This window comes from Schistocerca nitens, chromosome 3 (genome assembly GCF_023898315.1).
Source record: "Schistocerca nitens isolate TAMUIC-IGC-003100 chromosome 3, iqSchNite1.1, whole genome shotgun sequence".
NCBI lineage: Eukaryota > Metazoa > Arthropoda > Insecta > Orthoptera > Acrididae > Schistocerca > Schistocerca nitens.
The window spans coordinates 175,052,620-175,060,608 of NC_064616.1; positions in this window are offsets into that span (position 1 = coordinate 175,052,620).

Genomic DNA, 7,989 nt, shown 5'->3' on the forward strand with positions numbered 1-7,989 from the left:
GGAATGTATGGCAGAAAGGCCGTACCCGACAATTCTTTTTCCGGTTCCTTACTTCGCCGAGGGTTGGGCTCTGTTACACTTCTAATATAATTTGTGGAGTAACCATTGCTCCTCAGGACAGTTTCCAGGTGTTGCATTTCTCGTTTGAGGTGTTGCGGCTCACATATTCGTCCTGCTCTCGTTACGAGCGTACTAATCATGCCTCTTTTCTGGCTCGGGTGGTGGTTTGACAGTTTGTGCAGGTATCGGTCCGTGTGAAAAAAATGTGTTGCATTGCTTGTTGAACACCCCTCACACTGCTTGTCTTCGTGCCTTTCAAGCCCTGCCTTGACCAACAAGATCACCAGATCCCTCCCCAATTGAGATAGCGTACCGGATTCCGTCCAGTCACTGCATCAGATCGTCGAAATCTCGAGCTAGTTGCAGGGCCCTGCCAATAATGCACCAAACATTCTCAATTGGGGGAGAGATCTGGTGATCTTGTTAGTCGAGGCAGGGCTTAAAAGGCACGAAGACAAGCAGTGTGATGCGTGTTCAACAAGTAATGCAACACATTTTTTTTTTACTCTGCCAATTTCCGTTGAAGAAATGTGTGATTTCCAGAATGAGATTTTCACTCTGCAGCGGAGTGTGCGCTGATATGAAACTTCCCGGCAGATTGAAACTGTGTGCCGGACCGAGACACGAACTGGGGACCTTTGCCTGTCGCGGGAAAGTACTCTACCATCTGAGCTACCCAAGCCCGACATTCAGAAGTGAGTGTCTGGGACGCCGTTTCATTTCATAGCCTGAATCAACGCCAAGCCGAATAACTGCTTGCATAAGGGCTAGAGGTGGAGTAGGGCGCTGTTGACTCGCTCATTTTGTGAAGCTCGTTCTCTTGAATAAATTCTCTAATTTTTCTGACATCGTAAACATCATTTCTGTTTTTGTCTTAGAGTGTATGCAATCGCTCCTCGAACCAACGCACCAGGCATTTTTCCGCTCTGCTTAATTATTTAGCCTACCAGAGTGCGGTCAGCATTGTACTATGTGACACATAGCTATCACTGCTTTAGTACCGAAAGTGGGACACAACATTTTGCCTCTCATGCACGCCAGCGATGACGTCTACGAGCTCATTGCAGTCTCAATAATTTGCCCTTTCTGAACAACGGAAGTCGACACGACGGCGAGCGTGATACTAGTCCAGACAGCAGTAATTGCGCGAATCGTCGATGCAGACTGGACCACACCGCCTGAGACGCGTCAGACTCCAGCAGTTACTATCGATAACGCTGCATTGTCGGTTACAGCGCGATTTGGGCAGATGGTGATCATTTTTTCTCTTGAAACACTGCACGATCCACTCTTCGATGGGCTCGATTCTTTTCTTTTTACTGGCTCCACAAGCGTATCACTGTCATACCAGCATGGCTTGTATGAACCTAAACTCGTGATAAACCCATTTCCCATAGATCGAGCACTCTGCACCACTTTAAAACATGTTGGAATTTAATTCCTTGCAATCCATGAGACATAATGACACTTGGTTTCCCGGTTCCATATCGTCTAATAGCTCTTCACTACCTACGCATTACGTATGGCCGACGCTTTCAGCCATGAAAGAGAGCCCACTCCAACGCCATACATCTACAATCTCGATCATGCGTTGCTGCTAGAACACTCCATACGTCCTCAGCGTTTAAATTTATGCAGATTTTTCTTTTGGGGCACTACAGTTCTCAGAAACCTTAGTATCTGCACTTCGATTTAGGGGTAAATTTCAATTCAAAACGTTAAGTCTTGTAAAAAGGGTTCTGGGTTTCACTATAGCCAGTTGGCAAGTACGACTTCCCTTAAGTAAAGACATTTTCGACGAATAGTTACAAAGCATTTTCATTCATTTACTGTGAAGGAATTACTCTCTTTTTTGAGAGTTCAATTACTTCAGGCTTTTTATTTCTTGGCCTAGCGTTCTACCCCTAGTTCATTTACACTCAATGGCTTACGTTGCTGCGACTGCGAAACACACAAGAACGACTTGCGCAGTGGCAACGAAGCCATCAGTAACGCGAATGGCCGTCGCCAACGAGGTAAGGGCTTTGAAATTGTGGGTGAATAGCTCACAGAGATGATGAAAAGCCTTTGATCAACGCGCTGGTTCGTAGAAACCGTATGCGGGCTTATTTGAGCGCCTTTCAGGTACTGTAGTGTATTGTTCGTGTAGTGCAAGCACGATAGACCATTCACTCCGTCTCTCTGATCGCTCATTACATTTGTCGGGTGGCAACTTCATACACCTTATATTGCTTCTGTTGGGGCGGCCACAGCTGCTTATAAGAACACTGCTAGTTTTGCATGTTCCGTAACTTCTATTATTTACCTGCAGATAATTATAGTTTATTATTTGCTAGCATTTCATTTCCACGAGTATTTTGTCTCGTATAGATACAGTTTTTTCTTCACTTCAGCAGTAACTTGGACTAAGACTATATTGGTATTGAAAAGGATGGAAATAATTTGACAGTGTGTTCCGTACGTGTATTGTTCCTTAAGTCACTCCTCCAAGATGTCTCAAATGAAAAGAAGTTCTGCAAGTTCAGCTAACAGTGAGAATACATACAGCATAAAGACATGTAAACGCTTCAGCGACCACTGTTAGTGGCATAGATGTAATATTGTGCAGATAACGCAGCTGTGAACAAGGAGGAAAAGCCATTACAAAATGATAAGAAAGTATGTGATGGCTTCCAGATAATGTGAGACTAGTGAGAAGCCTGGCACATGTCTGGAGAAAATGGAACGCTTTAAACTACGAACATCTTGATCGAACGCTGCCAAGCTAATACTGTAGTATTTCCATGTGTGTCGGACATGTTAATTAAAATTTAATCCTTACGTGAACTTATTTTCGGTAAGTACAGAAAACAGAAGCCTTGGGAGAGCCAGTCCTGACAAAACTCTACCACTTGGTGAGCAAGATGTATGAGACAGGCGAAATACCCTCAGATTCAAGAAGAATATAATAATTCCAATCCCAAAGAAAGCAGGTGTTGACAGATGCAAAATACTAATGTGAATTCTTTACAGACGAATGGAAAAACTGGTAGTAGCCGACCTCGGGGAAGATCAGTTTGGAATCCGTAGAAATGTTGGAACACGTGAGGCAATACTGACCCTACGACTTATCTTAGAAGAAAGATTAAGGAAAGGCAAACCTACGTTTCTAGCATTTGTAGACTTAGAGAAAGCTTTTGACAATGTTGACTGGAGTACTCTCTTTCAAATTCTAAAGGTGGCAGGGGTAAGATACAGGGAGCGAAAGTCTATTTACAGCTTGTACAAAAACCAGATGGCAGTTATAAGAGTCGAGGAGCATGAAAGGGAAGCAGTGGTTGGGAAAGGAGTGAGACAGAGTTGTAGCCTCTCCCCGATGTTATTCAATCTGTATATTGAGCAATCAGTAAAGGGAACAAAATAAAAGTTTGGAGTAGACATTAAAATCCATGGAGAAGAAATAAAAACTTTGAGGTTCGCCGATGACATTGTAATTCTGTCAGAGACAGCAAAGGACTTGGAAGAGCAGCTGAACGGAATGGACAGTCTTGAAAGGGGGGTATAAGATGAACATCAACAAAAGCAAAACGAGGATAATGGAATGTAGTCGAATTAAATCGGGTGATGCTGAGGGAATTAGATTAGGAAATGAGACACTTTAAGTAGTAAAGAACTTTTGCTATTTGGGGAGCAAAATAACTGATGATGGTAGAAGTAGAGAGGATATAAAATGTAGACTGGCAATGGCAAGGAAAGCGTTTCTGAAGAAGAGAAATTTGTTAACATCGAGTATTGATTTAAGTGTCAGGAAGTCGTATCTGAAAGTATTTGTATGGAGTGTAGCCATGTATGGAAGTGAAACATGGACGATAAATAGTTTGGACAAGAAGAGAATAGAAGCTTTTGAAATGTTGTGCTACAGAAGAATGCTGAAGATTAGATGGGTAGATCACATAACTAATGAGGAGGTATTGAATAGAATTAGGGAGAAGAGGAGTTTGTGGCACAACTTGACAAGAAGAAGGAATCGTTTGGTAGGACATGTTCTGAGGCATCAAGGGATCACCAATTTAGTACTGGAGGGCAGCGTGGAGGGTAAAAATCGTAGAGGGAGACCAAGAGATGAATACACTAAGCAGACTCAGAAGGATGTAGGCTGCAGTAAGTACTGGGAGATGAAGAAGCTTGCACAGGATAGAGTAGCATGTAGAGCTACATCAAACCAGTCTGAGGATTGAAGATCACAACAACAACAGAAAACCGTCATCCCTACAGATAGACAATAGTGTGAGTGTATGATAGCTGTGGGATTGTTTAAAGACACTGACACTTCCCAGGTGAAAATCGCAACATAGAGTGCCGATAAGATGCGATTATGCTGCTTATCGCAATTTCCCTCCTCTGAGAAAGGTCAAAATATGGGCGTGAGGGACACGACAGCATAGTGCTGAGAGATCGCACAGACGGTGGGCTGTGGTGAAATGCATGCAGAACGAGTAGTGACGGACTCCGGACAAGAGCTTGGCAAGAAACGTAGGCACGGGGCCTTCTAGGAGAATTAAGTCCTGATAACATTATAAGATATTTAGACTCATTCTGACTAATAAATGGATGACAATACGTGAAATACGGGTGAAAAATACAGCCAGAGCGTCACCACTAACCGTCGGAAACAGTTTACTGCACGTACTGTTGTGTTCTCGAGATACCACGCGTCGGGCGGCACTTATACCATAGCACAGAGGACAGAGACTTGCATGGCGTTTATCCAGGGTCAACTGGGATGTTGAGTGGCTTCTGTGGTGTTGAGTGACGAATCTTGCTTCTCTCTGTGGCCGTCAAAGTGACGCCAACGTGTCTATAGACGAGCAGTAAAAGATCACAGGCAGCAGTGATTTTCTAGAGTTGTATGTGTCCCACTCCTGTAATCATGGTGAGTAGAGGTATTGAATATCACTAATTGGACTGTTTTTGCTACTGGTGAAGGGCTTCTGAATGCTCGGCAGTATGTACAAGAATGGTAACAGCTGTTGTCTTATCTTAATGACAAGGGTATCAGTGGGCATATTCCAGCAGGACAATGCAAGACCTATAACAACACCACAAATGCCTTGAGTAATGTACGGATCCTTGTCTACTCTGGCCAATCCCTCGATTTGTCACCCCTAGAGCATCTCAGAGGCAGTCTGCATGCCACACTGAGTACAAGACCGAGCGAGGATGAGCAGTGGTTAGCACATTGGCCGCGCATTCGGCAGGACGGCAATTCAGATCCACGTCCGACGATCCAGATTCATGTTTTTAGTGATTTCCCCAGATCCCTTAAGGCAAATTCCGGGATGGTTCCTTTGAAAAGCGGGACCGATGACCATCGCAGTCTGGTCCCTTTAATCCCACAAACCAACCAACCAACCTTTGAAAAGCACACGGCCGATTTTTTCCCCCATCCTTCCGTAAGCTGAGCTTACGATCCGTCTCTAACCACGTCGCTGTCGACGGGACGTTAAACACTAATCTTCCTCCCTTCCATTTATGAGTAAAATAGTGTATTCATGCCCGTGGGGTTGTAACGAGCGTGGTGCAGATGACATGGTACATTTTCTATAGGATCCGAGGATGAAATATTATTCTAAAATGAACACATGTAAAGACACTAGAAAGTAGTATCCAAATTATAAATTTAGCATGCTCAACAACAAGATTGCTTCTGAGTACAATACCCATACATTGCTAAACTAGTTGTAGGCATATACATTATTTTATAGCAAAGGGAAACATAATCTACAGATGGTACAGTAGTAATGAAATATGTTGTACTACTACTAATATAATAATGCTACTAATAGTAGTAGTAGTAGTAGTGGTGGTGGTGGTGGTGTACCAAACAACACAATTCTTCGAATCTCCGTAATTGTTACCCATTGCGATGTATAAGTTTGAAATTCGGCTCACAGGTGACCATACATTCCTATGTAATGGTGCATGACCGAGGCGCCCTGCGACGTCATCCTCGAGCTCGCTGACGCTTGAAACAGCAAGATGACGACATATGCGGAAAGAAAAAGGCCAGAGCTCAGAATTTCAAGTGATGTATAAATTTGGCTAATGATGTTATATTGGCACCAAATTTGATCAAAATTGTGACCATCAAAGCGTCAATGTGTCATACGATAGTAAGTTCGCTGCTATTACTCACATTCAACCCTTCTTTGGCCGCCTCCGCGATGGATTTCAGATCCGCGACGCCCAGCGTTGAAATCTTGCGGTTTTCTTAAGGGTGGCTGAAGAGAGCTTGTCAGACACACCGCCGCTCAGAACAGACGTGAAAACACCTCAAGAAGTGGTATAAATGGTGTCAATGATACCACCCATTCCTCACGATAAAGGATGACAGCCAAAACAGTTGCAGGATAAAAATTTTTTATTAAAATTCTTGACCAAGGTGCCCACAGTCATGTTGTACAAATGGAGAAGATGTCTTAATTATTGACGACGCCTTTGGCACAATTGATTTATTAATCTCCATTGCATGATGTAATTTTAGATTTTTTACTTATGATGAAGGTATATTTATATGTACCGAAACCTTGGTCAAGAATTTTAATAAAAATTTTTTATCCTGCAACTGTTTTGGCTGTCATCCTTTATCGTGAAGAATTTCAACAGTTGCTGTGCAGCCATGTTTAAAATCTGACCACCCATTCCCTATGGGCATTGATCCCAACACGTTTTTCGATCAAGAACGGCAGTTCCCAGTGGGATAAGCAACGGGACGGCATTCTTGACAACCTTTGACACTGCTGGAAACCCCCTCGTCCCAAACATTTCAACCCTCCTCTTACGACATCGTGGGCCAGCAACACCACTGAATATAATTACACCCCTTCGGAACGCAATGCGACGGCAATTTTTCTTCCGATGTGCACGGTGATACTATTAGAGAGACCGTTCAAAACGACGAAATTTGAATCTCATCCATTTCAATAAACAGTGCTTACTCTTTTTCAGCCGTTTTGCTTCTAGCCCTCCTAGAGACAATCTGTGACGGCAGGTAGGCTACACTGCTCCCACAGCGCCTAATAGTAGGCATGCTGAATCGGAGGGCTGTCAATGGGTTGCCTTTGTGCAAGCTACTAGGAGTCTGTCACAGCTTTTGGACTCGAACTCGGAACATTTGCGTTTCGTGGGATAGTGCTCTGTCCGTCACATAGAGTGCTGCAGAGTGAAAATTTCATTCTGGAATTATCAACGTAATTTTTTAAGTCTACATCTTATTGGTAAACATACTTACATGTTGTGGGTAAAATTCCCCGTATTTTGGTTCAAAATGGTTCAAATGGCTCTGAGCACTATGGGACTTAACATCTGAGGTCATCAGTCTCGTAGACCATAGCTACCATAGCAGTCGCGCGGTTCCTGACTGAAGCGCCTAGAGCCGCTCGGTCACAACGGCCGGCTCCGCGTATTTTGAACAGATCTTTGCAATGAGCAGGACTACTATTTTTAATTATTATTCTTATGTCTCTCTTGTGTAATTTGAAAATCTGTTCGTATTTTGTGCATTTTTTTCTCCAGAAAAGAATTCCATAGCGAAGAATTGTGTTTGCATATGTATAGAATGTAACTATAAGGCACTAGCTATTAGACACTGATGACAGTACCTTAAGGACGTCAAAATGGCTCGAAGCACTATTTGACTTACCATCTGAGGTCATCAGTCCCCTAGACTTATATCTGCTTAAACCTAACTAAGCTAAGGATATCACACACATCCAAGCCCGAGGCATGGATGCTGAGTACTAGTCGTAACCCGGCTTGCACGTTTGCCTTATATATTACCCTTACAACATATTTTTGATATGACTCATTTAGCATCATAGCGAACTGTCGCAGTTATGATCCACAGAACATGAAAATAACTACTAGGTCTACAACTTTGTTTCCGCCGTT